Source organism: Podarcis pityusensis (genome assembly GCF_964106645.2).
Source record: "Podarcis pityusensis genome assembly, chromosome: 14".
Classification (NCBI taxonomy): domain Eukaryota; kingdom Metazoa; phylum Chordata; class Lepidosauria; order Squamata; family Lacertidae; genus Podarcis; species Podarcis pityusensis.
Window position 1 is genome coordinate 42,244,397 of NC_138039.1, and position 18,694 is coordinate 42,263,090.

The 18,694-nt window shown below is 45.7% G+C and overlaps 1 protein-coding gene and 1 long non-coding RNA gene across 3 annotated transcripts in view; one reads left to right on the forward strand and one right to left on the reverse strand.

The window, feature by feature from the left end:
• LOC308462769 overlaps positions 1–337 on the reverse strand; it is a 108,134-nt gene extending 107,797 nt beyond the window's left edge. For both annotated transcript variants that reach the window (XR_013979332.1, XR_013979333.1), the window contains exon 1: positions 85–337. This is a non-coding gene — a long non-coding RNA (uncharacterized lncRNA). The remainder of the gene's footprint in view (positions 1–84) is intronic.
• DMXL2 (Dmx like 2) overlaps positions 1–18,694 on the forward strand; it is a 416,196-nt gene that overhangs the window by 201,613 nt on the left and 195,889 nt on the right. The gene's annotated exons all lie outside the window — the stretch shown is intronic.

Consider the following 18,694-nt stretch of genomic DNA (forward strand, 5'->3'; position numbering starts at 1 on the left):
TAGCTTGGACTAATTATAAACTGCTTGGGTTTTATTGAGCCCGATGAGATCCAGTGGCCAGTGACAAATCTTTGCAAGTCCTACCTTACATCCCCCTGTAATTATTCCTCAGTCATCCAAGACTGTGGCGCAGAGATGAATGGGCTTTCCGGGAGTCCGCTCTGCCTTGAATAATCAGAAGAGGGCAACAAGGTCAATTACTGTTTCCTTTTGCCTCACCTCTGCTGCATGTAAATCAGTTTACTCACAGCCCTGGCAGGGCTTTGATAACATTTATTCCCGCCGCCTTTATCTCGCCCCTTCCAGGCGCTCGCGAGAGCCACACAAAGCAATTCCCTAGCAGAAATGTGCTGAATGGCATAAAAGGAGCAGCAGCTGTTGCAAACAAAGCGCTCACACAAGTTTCGCCAGGAGGGAAACTTTCCGTTTTCAAGAGGGAAATTGTCTCCGTCAAAGACCGAACACGCTCATAGCCCCCAGGCTGCGAGGATCAATCGGCGGGAACTGGCTGATTGGCTGTGATGTCACAAACTCAAGGCAGGATGCTTGCGGGTTACCTGAAAAGTTGCCCTCGCTCATATATGCTGTCCCCTCATCAGAGGCCCTGCTCAAGTGGCTCACCAAACGAAGTGAGGAAGGGAGACAGCCTTTTCGGTGGTGGTGTCCCAACTATGGAATAGCTTCCCCAAAGAGATTTACCTGGTCTTTTCAGCTTCAGGTTTTCATTTATACTGTAGGAATATGTATAGATGCTAGGAGAGGATATATTTATTAGATATTATCCTTCCGTCCTCACGTCTGTGAGCTCAGCAGAGTGCATCCCTTTGCAGTTTAAAAGGAAGCTTAGATAGGCTAGTCTTAGCCTTTAAGAGACCTAGGATTGTCCTCGTACTTCACCCTTTTCTCCCCCTTAAAACAATAATCAAACAAATAGTCTTGTAAAAGATATAGGTAGGTAGCCGTGTTGGTCTGCCGTAGTCAAAACAAAATTTTTAAAATTCCTTCCACCTTAGAGACCAACTAAGTTTGTTATTGGTATGAGCTTTCGTGTGTATGCACACTTCTTCAGATACACTGAAACAGAAGTCACCAGACCCTTATATATAGTGAGAGGGTGGGGAGGGGTATTACTCAGAAGGGTGGTGGGAAAGGGTGATTGGCTGATAGGTGTGGTAAACGTGTTGACGACTGTTAACGACTGCAATTGGTCTTACAGGAAAAAGCAAGGGATGAGATGGCCAAACTTAAAACCATGGAGAGACCTGGTCTGAATAGACACATCGGACTCTTACCTTATTATACATGATAAAGCTATTTTTGGCCATCTCACACCCCAGATCCCTTTAACAGGATACCCTTACTGAGGAGGGGGAGGCGAAGGCAACAACCTCCCCTTCAACCAAACAAAAGTTTACCCAATCAAGAGACAGGGTGAATCATCATTGCTGAGGTTCTTCTCCTGTAGGACAGCCCCAGCCAATCAGCCTTCAGGGTGGGCATGGCCATGGGCGACTTAGTTGCATCGTGGCCAGCACAACACAGGGGAAAGGCGGCATCCCTCCATCCCTTAGGCTGTTGTGACCTGGCTGCCCGGCTGCAATGAAGCCCACTGGGAAAAGATGAGCAGACTTATGGATACGCCTTCCCCCTGACAGGGCAAAGTGGGAATGACTCTGAGAGTCTAGGAAACTTACAGGACTCTGAGCTTCAGCTCTTATCATGCGCCTCTCTAGCAAACATGCATTGTTGGTTTGACTGTGTTGTAAATATCCCACATACTCAAGCCTTTTAAATAACTTTTATTTTTAAAAGCTGGGCTTCTCTATCAATAAATTCTGTTTGATTAGCGTGATGTACTAACCTTGGTTCCTAGAACAATAGGCAAGTAGGATCCTAAAATGCTACAACTGATTGGCTTGCAGGAAAAAAACAATCAGGCTCCAGGAGGAAGTTAATCAGGCTATTAGGCTGGTAGGATCATAGAATGCAACGAATGATTGGCCTGCAGGAAAAGACCAATCAGGCTCCAGGAGGGAAGCAGAATCAGCCAATCAGACGGGACTCATTGTGTAAATAATGTATATAAAACCCTAAGGTTTGGGGGCAATTCAATCACTGTTTTACAAGCTGCAATAAAGAGCATGAAATAACTACAGGACTCAGAGTATATTTCAATTGTATATCCACATTTATGTTGTTATTGTCACTGGCAGTACTAGTATTAGTGATAGTATTTCATCTGCCTTAAAGAACAATTAATGGGTTGCATCCAAAGTAGTGATCAGTTAAAGTCACTTAGTGGTGCACTTGTGGAACCTTGTTGTGCAAGGGAAAACACAACAACTGTGCAACTGGTTGCACAAAAAGGATAAGACACAACTAGTGTTACCACTGCTGGGCAACCTTTCAGCTCTGCTCAGAGAATGCTCAGATTCAGCCCTGTACTATTGAGCAGCTGTATGAACATAAATAAACACGCCATTCTTTGTCCAGCAGGGGTGTCATGGCTGCTATGAATGTCATTGGTTTACCTGTCTTATGTCAAAGAGGAGACGGGAAGAAAAGAGTTGGTAGTTCAGTGCTAAGGAGGACTCTGGAAACTATAAAACAAGCAACACTGGAAGTTGCATGCATTGGCCCCATGTGGAAGGGCTGGTTCATGTACTGCAGCGGTGGAAAACATTCAAACATTCAAAAAAGATAAAATCAGCATTAAACTAAAAACAGATTAAAACACCAACATTCTACAGTCATACCTTGGATCCTGAACGCCTTGGTACTCAGACATTTTGGCTCCTGAATGCCACAAAAGTGAGTGTTCCGGTTTGCAAATGTTATTTGGAACCTGAACATCCGACAGGGCTTCCACGGCTTCCGATTAGCTTCAGGAGCTGCAGAAGCCACATTGGATGTTCGCCTTCCAAAAAACGTTCGCAAACCAGAACACTCACTTCCAGGTTTGCAACGTTCGGGAGCCAATTTGTTCGACAACTAAGGCATTCAACTACTAAGGTACCACTGTACCTAAAACAATGGAATAGCAGCTGCAACAAGCATGGATTTTTAGCTAATAAAACATCTGAAGCAATGGGGCAACGTTAGAAAAAGAAGGGTGGCTGCAATATTTAAAAGCTGAATTTGAAGGTCATTGCTTGGAATGAGCATTTGGCAATCAAATGATTCTTTTTTATATATATAAGATATTTATTAGGTTTTTTGAAATATTACAGTAAAAATGAAAAAGAAAAGAGAAAAATACAAAATAAAAACAATTAAAAACACGCATATTTCCAGTTACTTATTTTCCTTTAGCTTGTTTCCCGGACCTCCTCGTACCTCCCTTTTTTGTATTCCACTTCAGCAAATCCTTACCATTAGATTTTAACCCGTTTATAACCCATTTTTTCATATTCTCTTAAAGCATTACAGCTAGAAACCACTTAGTTACTATCCAACATCATTCTATCATTCATTAATTTTACAATATTTCTGTAAGTAGTCTTTAAATTTCTTCCAGTCTTCTTTCACCGACTCTTCTCCCTGGTCTCGGATTCTGCCAGTCATTTCTGCCAATTCCATGTAGTCAATCACCTTCATCTGCCATTCTTCCAGAGTGGGTAGATCTTGTGTCTTCCAATACTTTGCGATGAGTATTCTTGCTGCTGTTGTAGCATACATAAAAAAAGTTCTGTCCTTCTTTGGCACCAATTGGCCGACAATGGGCAATCAAATGATTCTTTGATATACTTTGTTAAGAGTTACGATCTATAACTCCAGCCCTCTTTCTGGTGCAATGCTTGGAGGCAATGCACACCAGCGTGTGATCATCACACCCTGCTCAGGCTACAGAGCTCTAATTTCCTGAAAGAAACCCAAATCTCAGCAAAGAACCAACAATCGAAGCAATTTAAAAATGGCCACTGGCCAGATTTCAATTATTACAATACATCACTTTTGAAAAGGTTCACAGCATCCTCGGTTTTTGATGGAAAGGTCACGTTGAAAACTCACTAAACAAACCGGCAGGCTGCCAACAGCTCTCAAAGTGAGATGCAGGGCTTCATAGGGAGACCCACATAGTAGGCCAGGTACAAAAAGAAAGAAAGAGGTACAGGGGCCTCGTTCCTAGGGAGCATCTCAATTAAGAGAGGAAGCAAAATTCCAGCGCTGCTGCCAGCTGCACTGTTGAACCGCTCAGGTGGTAGCCAAACAGGTGAGCCCAGAACACAGCATCAAAAGTGGTAAAACTGGGCCCTGCCACTGAGCGTCCTGCTAGGTGTGGCCTCAGGGGAACAGAACCTCAACTGACTTCAGCTACAAATGATGATGATGATTGTAGGAATGACGAGATGACAGGAGGTTAGATGCAATGAGCTGTGCAGGAGCAAGCTGAAAAGCAAGCTATGTGGAGCCTCTTTTATTGGGAAAAAGTACAGTTGGAAAGAGGTAGTGAAAACAGTACAAACTGAGAGCATTTGCAGATGACTTAGTACTGACGTTACAGGAGCCAGAATCTAGTACCAAAAGGGTTTTAGAATTGATTCAAGAATTTGGTCAGGTTGCAGGATTTAAATTGAACAAGTTAAAAACTAAGGCTTTAGAGAAAAAATTAACACCAATGGAGAGAGAGAGGTTTCAGAATGAGACAGGTTTAACAGTGGCTAAGAAAGTTAAATACCTGGGGATTAATATGACAGCAAAAAATGGGAATTTATTCAAAGATAACTATGAGAAATGTTGGGCTGAAGTGAAAAAAGATTTAGAAATTTGGTCAAATTTGAAGCTTTCACTGCTGGGCCGGATTGCTGCGGTAAAAATGAATGTATTGCTGCTCAGGTTGCCCAGAACCACCAGGATGGGGTTGTGTTTTCCAGGTGTGAGGAATCTTTGGCCCTCCAGATGTGTCAGGGAGTCTTGATAACAAATGAGCGTAGTTAATTAAAAGGAAGATTTATTGCAAAAAAAACCAAAACACAGTTCAGTGGAGCAGCGATCACAGCCGTCCTTCCATAAATCAAAGATGTCCCTTCTAAGGGGGTGTTTCCGGCGAGACCAGAAACAGCCGAACTTCCTCTTGTAACGTATTCTGTCTTGAAGACCCCCCCATACGCCTAGACCATGGGCTAAGGCGGTCAGCTCCCACCCCTTCCTCATTCTCTCAGAGTATACTTCCGTGGTCTTTCCCCCTCTCTAAGTTGCTTTCGTTTCTAGTCCCTGCATTATTATTTTTAATGTATTTTTATTAAAGATTTTCTTGGTTTACAAAAGTATGTGCAATGTCTCTCTCTCTCTCTCTCTCTCTCTATTTTTTCCAAGTAACATTTTTTACGGATCTGTTTCATTTGTTGAGACATTAGAAAGAAAAGGGGGAAAGAAGTGGAGGGGGGAAAGATGAGTGGGGTCGGGTGGCGATGTTTCTACTATACTGTGGTACCTCGGGTTACAGGGACGTGGGTGGTGCTGTGGGTTAAACCACAGAGCCTAGGGCTTGCCGATCAGAAGGTCGGCAGTTCGAATCCCCACGACAGGGTGAGCTCCCGTTGCTCGGTCCCTGCTCCTGCCAAACTAGCAGTTCGAAAGCACGTCAAAGTGCAAGTAGATAAATAGGTACTGCTCCGGCAGAAAGGTAAACAGCGTTTAACAGTGGCTAAGAAAGTTAAATACCTGGGGATTAATATGACAGCAAAAAATGGACAGCCTCTCCACCAGCCTCTCATGCAGATGTCCGATGAAACGCAACCATCCTCTGCTACCACTGTTGGAATTCTGCCTGGGTCAGAGGAATGTGCCCAGCGTAGGCACCGGCAGATATTCCTGTCGACCTCCCCGCGTCTCCCAACCTCTGCTGATAAGCAGGCGAGGTCCGGCGATTCTTCTCAGATGTATGAGAGGAACACACCGTTCTTCCTCTCTCCCCTTTGGTGTCCCCAGGGAGGGGAAAGAAGCAGACAGAAAACTATTTACATCATTTATTTCTGCCTCTTACATCAGTACAGAGAAACATGTCTGCACTCAACAACAGCAAGAAGAAAAACTCCTCCCAAGTACATCCAGTACGGGTCATATGACACACACACACTGAGCTAACATCCGGTGCTCAGTACAGAATGGACTGCCCCTATGTTCCCATGGCAACAGTCACAAACATCCTGTCTGGCTTTCCAGCCACAAGCAGCTGGCTGAGCTGCTGGAGCCTTTGCTTGCTGCAGCATTGGTGCTTTATGGTAACAGTTCGGTCCCTGCTCCTGCCAACCCAGCAGTTCGAAAGCATGTCAAAGGGCAAGTAGATAAATAGGCACTGCTCTGGCGGGAAGGTAAACGGCGTTTCCGTGCACTGCTCTGGTTCGCCAGAAGCAGCTTAGTCATGATGGCCACATGACCCGGAAGCTGTACGCCGGCTCCCTCGGCCAATAAAGCGAGATGAGTGCCGCAACCCCAGAGTCGGCCACGACTGGACTTAATGGTCAGGGGTCCCTTTACCTTTACCCCTGTGTCCAAGTTGGCAGGATTCTCACCTGGGGTTGACAAGTCTCTGTCTTTAGACCACACACATTGGTTTTAGGTCCATTCCCAGGGTTCCAAGTATAAATCTCAGGGCCATCAGTGAATATCAGATTTCTACTTCATTTTACAAAATGGTAACTTGCATCCTAAATAGAAAATATTGCAAAAGAGAGCACACACACACACACACACACACACACACAATATTTCCCAACATTTCCATTTTCCCTACCTGGAAATATTGGGAAAAACCCTGCCCTCTGAATCTACCAAATTTCTTAAGCTTTCACATTTCTAGTTATATTGCAGGAGTGGACTCTCCCATGGCACTCCAGTTGTTGTTAAACTACAACTCTCATCATCCCTGCCATGCTGACTGGGGCTGATGGGATTTGGAGTCCAACAACATCTGGAGGGCCATAGGATATCCATCCTTACTTTCTATCATTTTACTACTGAGTCACATCTGTGGTTCCTGCCTAGGTGTCAGAGTCCTGTCTTTCAAGAGCTGACATGCCTATGACATCATAAGGCACTCTCCCTATGACATCACTATGCTCCGCCCCCATAATTCTCAAGTTTGGGATACTGGAACTACATACTTAAACACAACCCGGATGTTGCCGTGCAATTGATGGACATATTACTACCTTCTCTATGCAGCTGTTTCAGAGTAGTTAGAAGGGGTAGACCAATCATTTGATGATCAGTGATTTTAATTGCACACATCATTATATAACTCTTATGAATATTTAACACAAGTGGAAACCTTAATCGGCATTTTAGAGCCTTCCAAGATCTCATTTTCTATGCCTTCCACAGTTGTTGTTTTTTAAAAAAAACTGGTCACACGTTAAGATGGCAGGCACAATATGCTAACAAATTTGTTCAGTACCACTTTAGACATTCCAAAAAATTCAAAGGAGATTGCTAAGTCATAACCAGTCATACTACTTTTGACGACCTTATGAGCAACTCAGTTCTGTTGCTGCCCTGTGGGGGGGGATTAATTGCAATATCAAAAACAAAGCAATCCTGATTCTCACTCCCCATTCCCCTTTAAAAAAAAAAAATCATTGCCATCATCTTTGCAATATTGAAAGCATTACAGAGTAGTCACACTCTTTTCCATCTATACACAGTGGTCAGCAATTTGCTTTGATGGACTTTATAAAATAAGTATCAGCCTCTGCTAGGCAAATCCTTTCAAAAGGTTGGCTTAGAAACAGCTGATACAATTTTTCCCTTTCAAAATGTATTTATATGTGCTATCATAAGCTTTCAAGTATGTTCCTTTTTAAAACACCACACTGCCCACAAAGTTCATGCAATTCCCTTACACTGCCAGAGACTGTTTCATACTGCAAATTTTCTTAAATGAGGACAATAATGGGCATTTTTGCAAGTGGCGTTCAAGAAAGCATATTAGAATGGAGCTACATACCTGAGCTGCACAAAAGAGACAGTGTGCCGGGCATGTCAGACTGGGACCAGGGAGAACAGGGTTCAAATCCCCACTCAGCCATGAAGCTCACTGGGTGGCCTTGGGCCAGTCACTGCCTCTCTCAGCCTAGCCTACCTCACAGGGTTGTTGTGGGGGTTAAATGGAGAACCATGTAAACCCCCTTGAGCTCCTTGGAGGAAAAAGGGTGCCTGCTTCTTGGGAGAAAAGCAATGACAAACCTAGACAGCATCTTAAAAAGCAGAGACATCACCTTGCCAACAAAGGTCCATATAGTTAAAGCTATGGTTTTCCCAGTAGTGATGTATGGAAGTGAGAGCTGGGAGACTTTGTTTCAGTTCTACATGCTCTTCCTAAAGGGGAAGGGAAGAAATTTTATTTGCCACCACAGGCACATGATGTTGGCAGGTGCTGCAGGGAGGGCCGAAATGATGGACACAGGACACTGATATTGGGATGAATTAGGCCACAACTTTATTGATTACAGGTAAGTATAGATTTGGTTAAGGAACTGGGCATGTACAGTATCCAGCATGATCACTGCAGATGGTGACAGCAGTCACGAAATTAAAACCTGCCTGCTTCTTGGGAGAAAAGCAATGATAAAACCTAGACAGCATCCTAAAAAGCAGAGACATCACCTTGCCAACAAAGGTCCGTATAGTTAAAGCTATGGTTTTCCCAGTGGTGATGTAAGGAAGTGAGAGCTGGACCATAAAGAAGGCTGATCGCCGAAGAATTTATGCTTTTGAATTATGGTGCTGGAGGAGACTCTTGAGAGTCCCATGGACTGCAAGAAGACCAAACCTATCCATTCTTAAGGAAATCAGCCCTGAGTGCTCACTGGAAAGACAGATCGTGAAGCTGAGGCTCCAATACTTTGGCCACCTCATGAGGAGACTCCCTGGAAAAGACCCTGATGTTGGAAAAGATGGAGGGCACAAGGAGAAGGGGACGACAGAGGACAAGATGGTTGGATAGTGTTCTCAAAGCTACCAGCATGAGTTTGACCAAACTGCGGGAGGCAGTGGAAGACAGGAGTGCCTGGCATGCTCTGGTCCATGGGGTCACGAAGAGTTGGACATGACTAAACAACTAAACAACAACAACAAATACAATTTTAAGCCACTACTTTGTACTTAGCCTAGATTCTAGTGTTGCCTTCACCATCCTCCCTTCTGAGTTCTACAAGGGCAACAATGAGACTAAGACACACACACATCATCATCCATTTAAAGCACGTCGTTTCCCCCAGAAAATTCTGGGAACAGTAATTTGCTAAGAGTGCTGGGAATTGTAACTCAGTGAGGGGCAAACTGCAGCCCCCCAGGGTTCTTCAGCGCAAGTCATGTGCCTTAAATATACAGTATGTATGCAACCAACTGTTATAGGAAAACTGCTCCCTTTCCCTTATGGTGTATTCCAGAGCCTGTATAGAGTCCTTAAGTGGGTTCCCTGTTGGTAGGAGAAAGTAACAGGCCAACCAGAGTATATTGAGAAGCAAAGTGGCTAGTAAGCCTGATCTTTATTCAAGGAACTGTTGCAACAGGGTCCCCACTCACCACACGCAGGAGGGAGGAGAACCCCGAACAATGGTGTGCAAGGCCTTATATAGACCATTTGAAATTGCCCACCCTGTAGCCCTAGACCACTCCCCCAAAACATCATACATACATCACAGAAGGAGGCGGTCTACAGCAAAAATCCTGCCTGCCAGGATACCTGATGTTGGTCACTGATTGCATTCCCTGGGCAACCTGGCCATTCTTTTGTGATGGATAATACTTCAGTTCCTGAATCCAGATCACAGGCTCACCATATTCATACACAAATATGCTCTTAAGACAGGATTTGTAAGAGAAAAAACAATGGGAAAGCTTTCCCCATGTGCCTCCCTTACTGCAGAGGAATATTTGAGGTCATTGAGAGAGTCAAAATGCCTTTAGGATTGCTTTCCCATACTATTCCAGACACATGGTTCATATATTCAGATATGTGTGCATTTGTGAATATTTATTCTATATTTGAGACCTTAAAATTCTTATAACACTACAAAGGAAGAAGTGGCCACCCTCTGGGGTGGATCGGAGAATGACGGCAGGCAGGTAAAGGGAGGGAGTGCTATAGCCAGTGGGGCAGTGCCCCATTCATTCCCATGGCCAAGTCTGCACTTGAGTACAGAGTCTAAAACGGCCCCAATGCTTCCAGGACACAAAAGCAGGGACCCTGGAGCTGAAGCATCTTGTTTCCCAGGGGGATGATTCATATGAACAGTGTCTCTCTCTCTCTGTGTCTCCAAAAACTTCAGAGCCTTCAGGAAATTATCCTTTCAGCCTTGTCCTTCAAAGCCTTCCCCTGCTTTGTTCTTTGGCACACAGTGCTGAGCTTTTTCATTTCCTTATCGGGGCATCCTTCGATTAACTCGTTTGATTGATTTTCCTCCCAGCCCCTTCTCGGATTGAAGAGATCATCATCTCCACCAGAATTTTCAGCACTGATTGTTAATTACACTCATGGCCTGTTTACTTGCTGGGCATCTGGCATTTCGCCTCTAATCAAGACTGAAGGTGACACTGACATGCCCGAAAAATTTCAGCCTGGAGAATCGAGAGGCCTCGCTCTCCAGTCTGCTTAATTTACCATTTCCAGCACCAGGCGATTCTATTATTCATCATATGGAATGTATTTCCCTTCTTCCCTGATGCCATTTTTTAATTTTTTTGGGAAAAAGTTGAAAGCAGTTTTGCTGCCTTAACTTCATTCGCTCTGCCTCTCTGCTCCTCTTCTTAAAGAGACTAGTTAGCTCAGATCACTTTGCTAAACCTGAACTGCTTCTCTGTTTTGGCTTTCTTTACTCTAAGCATAGAAGAAGAGGAATTCTAGATGTGCTCTGTGCTGGAAATTTTAGTTTAGATTGCTTTACAAACCCTGAGCTACCTGTGTTTTGCTTTTTGATTCTAAGTACCGTATTTTTTGCACCATAACACTCACTTTTTTCCTCCTAAAAAGTAAGGGGAAATGTCTGTGCGTGTTATGGAGGGAATGCCTATGGGTGGCATGCCTACGGATTTTCCTCCTCTAAAAACTACGTGCGTGTTATGGTCGGGTACGTGTTATAGAGCGAAAAATACGGTATATGGGAAGAAGGACTGTTGCTCCAACCATTGTATGAGTCCTCTAGTTAGCTCAGATCACTTTGCAAAACCTGAGCTACCAATCTGTTTTTGCTTCTTGAGTCTGAGCGTACCAGAAAAGGGATTTTTGCTCCAGAGGTTCTTTGTGTTTGCTGGTTAGTTCCCAGACGGTCAGACTTTATTCATTAATGCATTATAAGACAGAGTCCACAGAGACCCCTAGGACACACATTATACAGGCAAATATATGTAATCTTAGCTGTTTCTGCTCTGCCAGAAATGACCCAAAAACATCACAGAAAGGGGCAGGGCAGGGGCAGAATGGGGTGTTTGCTGGCTTTTTCATCCTTTCAAGCAAATATCCCCTCCCATTTGTATCCTGAAGTGGCACTGCAAAAGGAGCAACTAAACTGCCCAGGATGCAGAAAATTCTAATCCGTGCGCTACAAGAAACTCGGCATTGACAGGGCAGAGAAAGACTAAACAAATATGATTCAGCCTGACAATCAAAGGCCTATCTCCTAGTAGAGAGGTAGGTTCATTTGGGAAAGAAAAACATGGCTCCCTCCCGCCTCCCCACCCTGCCCTTCACAGGAGATAAAATCTCCCTTTCCTGTCTCAGGGAGAATGACAGCCAGATGTCCTCTGGCTTTTGTAAAATGGTTGCTGGGATATGAGAAAGCACATTACATTCGCTAACCTTTCCATGTTGAGGCGGTGTTTGGAGGGTCTGGCTGGCATTCTGCAATTTCTTTCTTTTCCTGCTTCCACCTCAAACAGTTTTATTTGTGCAGGCACAGTTGCAAGAGAGGCATCTCAAAAAAAGCTTAGCATTTTGCTAAGGGGGTTCACCATTTGGATGCTGGTGGGCGGACAGAGGCTATTATTCAGCTATTATAGTTTAAAGATAAGACACTGGGGGGTTGTATTAAAGAGTGCTTTTCAGAAAGCCAGAGAGTAGGAGGAGCCTTGTGGGTGATCTTATCCAACCCCTGGCTTCATGATGAAAACCAAGCCTATAACAGGAAACGGCCTTATACAGTGAAACCTCGAGTTAAGTACTTAATTTCTTCCGGAGGTCCGTTCTTAACCTGAAACTGTTCTTAACCTGAAGCACCACATTAGCTAATGGGGCCTCCTGCTGCTGCCGCGCCGCCGGAGCACGATTTCTGTTCTCATCCTGAAGCAAAGTTCTTAACCTGAAGCACTATTTCTGGGTTAGCAGAAGCGTATGTAACCTGAAGCGTATGTAACCTGAGGTACCACTGTATTACTTCAGACAACTGGCCCATCTAACTCAGAACTGTCTGTGAGTGCATACCCTCCAACATTTCTCAAATGAAACCAGGGATGTCCTATTCCATAATAATAATAATTTTGTTACTTATACCCTGTCCATCTGACAGGGTTGCCCCAGCCGCTCTGGGCGGCTTTCAAAATATATAAAAACAAATTAAGACATTAAACTCTAAAAACAAAAAAACAAAAAACCCTCCCCTCTACAAGAGGTCTTCCAAAGGACTTATAGTTCCAGTGGTACCTTGGGTTAAGAACTTAATTCGTTCCGGAGGTCTGTTCTTAACCTGAAACTGTTCTTAACCTGAGATACCACTTTAGCTAATGGGGCCTCCCACTTCCGCTGTGCCGCCACTGCCCAATTTCTGTTCTCATCCTGAAACAAAGTTCTTAACCCAAGGTACTATTTCTGGGTTAGCGGAGTCTGTAACCTGAAGTGTCTGTAACCCGAGGCACCACTGTACTTATCCCCTTGGCTCGGGAGTGGCGTAACTCCATACCCTCCAACATTTCTCCAATGAAAATAGGAACGTCCTCCTAAGGAAAAGTGGGACATTCCAGGATGAAATCAGAAACTGGGATGGCTTCTCTAAATCCCGGACTGTCCCTGGAGAATACAGACACTTGGAGGGTCTGTGAGTGACTTGTGTTGGCTCTCCAGGACGCTCCCCAGGAGATGCTGGGAGATGCTGGGAATTGAACCTGTGACCTCCTGGAGGCAAAACAGACTCTTACACACTGAGCCACAGCCCTTCCCCAACAGAATGCTATCCAACCTCTGCTTCAAAATCTCCAGCAAGGGAGAGGGTGCCATCTCTCTAGGTGACTTACAAAATGATTAAAAAGAGATACAGTGGTGCCTCGCAAGGCGAAATTAATTCGTTCCGCGAGTTTTGTCGTCTTGCGATTTTTTTCGTCTTGCGAAGCACGGTGTCGGGAAAGTTTTGGAAAAGCTTCAAAAATCACCAAAGTCTTTAAAAACCTCAAAAAAAGGCTACCACACCGCGTTCTATGAGTTGCTCCTCGAAGTCAAGTCGCAACTGTATTAACGGTGTTAAGAAAAAGGAAACAAACTTGCAAGACGTTTCCGTCTTGCGAAGCAAGCCCATAGGGAAAATCGTCTTGCGAAGCAGCTCAAAAAACAAAAAACCCTTTCGTCTAGCGAGTTTTTTGTCTTGCGAGGCATTCGTCTTGCGAGGTACCACTGTATGGAGCTTCAAGACCAAGTGGGGATTTGAAACCTCTTCTCCCACGTCTTAGTCCAGCACTCTAACAATTACACCATACTGGATCTCAGTTAGGTATGATTCTCATTCAAATGCAAACTGACTCGATTATTCCCCCCATCCCTAGACAATAGGCTTGGCCTGCATGTTCAGTCACACTTAAGCAGCCCAACAATGCAATGGGAAAGTTACGATACGAGGAGTAAAAGAAATTAGAAACTACCTACAGTATTTTATGTCCTTCGTATCGGAAGCTAAAAGGACCGGTTTCCCCTCTCTCCTTCAGTCGTATCAGCTCACAGTAGGAGGCCCCAGAAGAATTTCAGTGTCACGCTCATCAAACTCTCCTACCCATTGTGTTATCTTTCCTCTTTGTCAGAGATTTCGAAATTATGCTGCCTTACTTTTGCATCTAATTTACATCTCAAGCAAAGCTGTCATTCTAAACGCAATAGCGAAGAAGGCGGGGGGGGAATCTTCTGGAGACAAAACAGTGACTAATATAGAATACATTACAGTGAATGTCCAAATTCACATGTAAATGTTGACAATCCCAGACAAAATGTGAAAATAGCCGGAAGTGCAAGAGATGCATCTGGGAACGGCCAGCTCAGTGTGATTTTAGGCATCCATTTATCTATTTCACTTCCCAGAAATAGACATGTGTATATTTATATTGTTATGGGTTTGCAGGGGGCAAGGATACCCTAAAATTCCTGGGTGCCAGGTTCTCCCCATAATTTCTGAGATTATTACATTTGGGGTTTGAAGTGAAGCCAGCTTCATTGGGATCTTGTTTTAGAGAGGTGTGGCACAGAGCCTAAGACTTGCCGATCAGAAGGTCGGCGGTTCGAATCCCCGCGATGGGATGAGCTCCTGTTGCTCGGTCCCTGCTCCTGCCAACCTAGCAGTTCGAAAGCACGTCAAGGTGCAAGTAGATAAATAGGTACCGCTCCAGCGGGAAGGTAAACAGTGTTTCCGTGCACTGCTCTGGTTCGCCAGAAGCGGCTTAGTCATGCTGGCCACATGACCTGGAAGCTGTACGCTGGCTCCCTTGGCCAATAAAGCGAGATGAGCACCACAACCCCAGAGTCGGCCATGACTGGACCTAATGGTCAGGGGTCCCTTTACCTTTACACCCTCAAGCACAATCGCAGAAGAAGGCCAATTCCTCTCTCCTCCCCCTCTTAAATTTCCTTCCCTTTTGCGTTTGGTTGCTAAGCCATAATGTTTCGGGGAGTTGAAACAGCCCGTGTGTATGCTACATCTATTATTACAGCAAATGTAGCAAGACAATCTATTTAGCCAGAATTCACTTCATTGGGGTTGGGGAGGGGAAAGAGAGAAAGAGAACAACACAGCCAGGCATCCGTGCGTTACAGGGAAGCATTCAAAAGAGTTTATCATTTTAACTAAATCCCGTTAAGTAGGCAGCAAGGTCCATTAATACTGTTAACGAACTCTCATTTCAACTTAAACGGGGAGCTACTCCTTCATTTCAGATAATGATTAGCTCAGGCTTCAGGCAATCAAGTGCTGGTGTGAAGGAAACCCAATCCCTTCGAAAGGCAAAGTTATTGCATTATGGGAGGGGGTGTGGCTTGGGAGAAGAGCAGTGAAGACAATACTGTGCTAAACAGGCCAGTGGTTCAAGTCAATAGAATGTAGCTGCCTATCTGTGATGGCCTGGGATTCAGACTCAGAGGCTGAACCTGAGGAATCCCAGCCTGCACAGGAGTCCCCGCCTCCAGAACCAGCTGAGCCAGGGCTGGGGCTTGAGCCTGAAGGGTCTTCACCTGTGCTGGATCCTCAGGTGCAGGCATCAGCTGAGTTTGCTCTGGCTCCTGAGGTGATGGAAGACCCATTGCCTGCAGGTGCTCCACTCTCAGCCCCGTCAGGGGAAGCTGAGGTTGCCTCTGGGTCCAGTAACCCTCCAGCCTCTCCTGAGCTGCAGTTCCTGCAGGAGGAGTGCTCACCTCCCGGCCAGGAGAGGCCAGTCACCTGTGGACCGGGGCCACCCCATGCCTCGCGACAGATAAAAGCCAGTCGGCCCCAGTCCCGAGCTGCGGGTGCAACATTGTTGGTAGCCTGTTCATGCCTGTACCCTGTCTTGCCTCTCTGCCAGAGCTCCTGACCTCACCCGACTCCCTGCCTTGGACCCAGCTTCATCTTTGACGGACTGCCTCCCTACTGCACCCTCGACCTCAGACTGGACTTGGACCTTGCCTCACGGTTAACCCTCAGGACCAGCACAGTATCTTCCCTGAAAGCATTCAGTTCAGGATCTAAAATTGCTTAGCTGCACCACCAGTCAGTAGCTACACAGTGGTACCTCGTTTTATGTACCGTCCCCCTAACGAATGTTTCAGGTTACACGCTCTGCTAACCCAGAAGTAGATGCCCCTTGTTGCAAACTTTGCCCCGGGATGCGAGCGGAAGTCGCGCTCCGGCAGCGCAGCAGCAGTGGGAGGCGCCATTAGCTAAAGCACGCCTCATGTTACGAGTGGTTTCCAGTTACGAATGGACCTCTGGAACAAATTAAGTTCATGACCGGAGGTACCACTGTACCTGGGAACCTAGGAGGCTGCACTAACAAATTTACCCCAACTCCACCTGTTGTGTGGAATGCATCTATCTGATGACGCTCAAGCCTTCATGCCTCTTATTTGTGCACCCAGAGTACAAAAATGAAAAGGTAAAGGATCCCTAGACGGTTAAGTCCAGTCAAAGGCGACTATGGGGTTGTGGCACTCATCTCGCTTTCAGGCCAAGGGAGCTGGCGTTTGTCCACAGACAGCTTTCTGGGTCATGTGGCCAGCAGGACTAAACCGCTTCTGGCACAACAGGACACCATGATGGAAATGCCATTTTCCTTCCCACCACAACGGTACCTATTTATCTACTTGCAATGACATGCTTTCGAACAGCTAGGTTGGCAGGAGTTGGGACAGAGCAATGGGACCTCACCCCGTCACAGGGAATCGAACCAACAACCTTCTGATCAGCAAGCTCAAGAGGCTCAGTGGGGTTTAGACCACAGCGCCACCCACGTCTATAATGTGTTCTTTGCAATGCAGTCCTGGGAACTTTAGCTGGTGTAGAATGCAGTGGACCACTGCCAAAGAAGGTTGACCCACTTGGAAAACATGTCACCACTTCACTGAAGTCTGCATCAGTTCCCTGTCTTCCCCTAGCCCAATTCAAGGTGGCAATTACTATGCCATGTTGTCCAGGCTCATCACCTGCTTCCCCCAAACAAACCATGAGTGGCGAGTCACGAACAAACCCTGTAGAGTTGCTGCCATTTGGTGTGGGATATATTGAGATGGAACAATGTTGGGACTCAGAAAAACATATATGCCTATGCTGGACTCCTACTCCCAACATCTCTGAATATTGGGCCTACTAGCTAGGGCTGATAGGCGCTGGAATCCAAAGACATCTGAAGACCCACTGGTGTCCCATGCCTGATTTAAAGGTAAGCATTCCATAGGTGACTTAGATTTTCCTATCAGTCCATGTGCTGACGCTTAGATCTTTCATGTGCTGTTTTATAGAATTCCCCCTCTCTCCATAATTAAGATGCATCTTTGCATTTCAGCCTCATCTACTTTGCTCTTTGTTTTAAACTTCACTCATCTTGACTGCTAGTCTCTGGAGCATAGGCTCCGGCTTCCCATTTTACTTTCTAATTTTCAGCCTTCCCATCCTTCAGCAACAGTCCCAAACTAGAAGAAAAGCATGTAGGATTAGGTAGAGTCATAAATCCTGTGGTGCTGCAAAGGCCCGACTCCTAGGCCACAGTCTGGGGGCCCTATAGCTCAGGAGCCCTCCGAAAGAGATGTAGTGGTAGCAGAAGCAAGACATAACATGCTTAGTTAGCAAAGTGTTGCGCCAATGGCTGCCAAGAATCCTGCCAACTGCCATCATTTTTGGTTAAAACATGGGTGAGGAACCTCAAGCCCCGAGTCCAGATTTGGCCCTTCAAGACTCACTGCCTAGACCTTGAGACTCGTCTCAACCACACCCCCTCACCCAGTCTCCTTGAATGTTTTTGCCTGGCTGAAATGTGTCCTTGTACTCTGCTGACGCCTCTCACTTCCCAGCATGGATGACAATGGCAGACCCTCCAAGTGTCCCTATTTTCCAGAGACAGTCCCAGATTTACAGAAGACGTCCTGGTTTCTGATCTGATCCCAAAACGTCCTACTTTTCCTTAGGACGTCCCTGTTTTCTTCTGAGAAATGAAAGGAGGGTATACAACAGGAGGGTATCTGGAGGGTATACAACAGCAGTGAAACCGAAGTATGTGGGGTGGGTCGCCTGGAAGGGCTCCCTCAAATGTGCTTCTGCATAAACACCTAACACAGAGAAGATCTGCTGGGCTTAATGCTCAAGTGATGGGAGAACATCCACACAAACACACACACACACACCAACTTCTTCAGGCTTTAGCCAAACTATGCTCTTTGTTTTAGCCTTCTACAGAGCAGGGCTGACTCACACATGAGTCATATTTCCATCCAGGCAGCCTTTGGGGGGGCCATGAGCCAGTGGCGGACAGGGGACGGGGGACAGAGGCAAAAATGGATGGATCAAAAAATGCACATTTTACCTTTCTGCAGTAGGTTACAGACTCCCACGCCTGTCTATGTTCTCCACCCAGACAAGCAAGCGACATTATCAGAGTTCAAGGAAACATTTCAGCCAGGCAAAAAGACGCAAGGAAGGTGGGAAGCAGGACCGGGGAAGGGGAGTATCCTGGGGATAGGGTATGGTGCTAAGGAGGGCGTGGCTGGGAGAGGGTCCCAGGGGCCAGATAGAGAGGCTTGGGGGCCACATTTCGCTCACAGGTCTGAGATTCCCCCTCAATGCTTTGGAGCTTTGTTGCAAATACTGTTACAGTGGTACCTCGGGGTACAGACACTTCAGGTTACAGACTCCGCTAACCCAGAAATAGTACCTTGGGTTAAGAACTTTGCTTCAGGATGAGAACAGAAATTGCACAGCGGTGGTGCAACGGCAGCTGGAGGCCCCATTAGCTAAAGTGGTGCTTCAGGTTAAGTACAGTT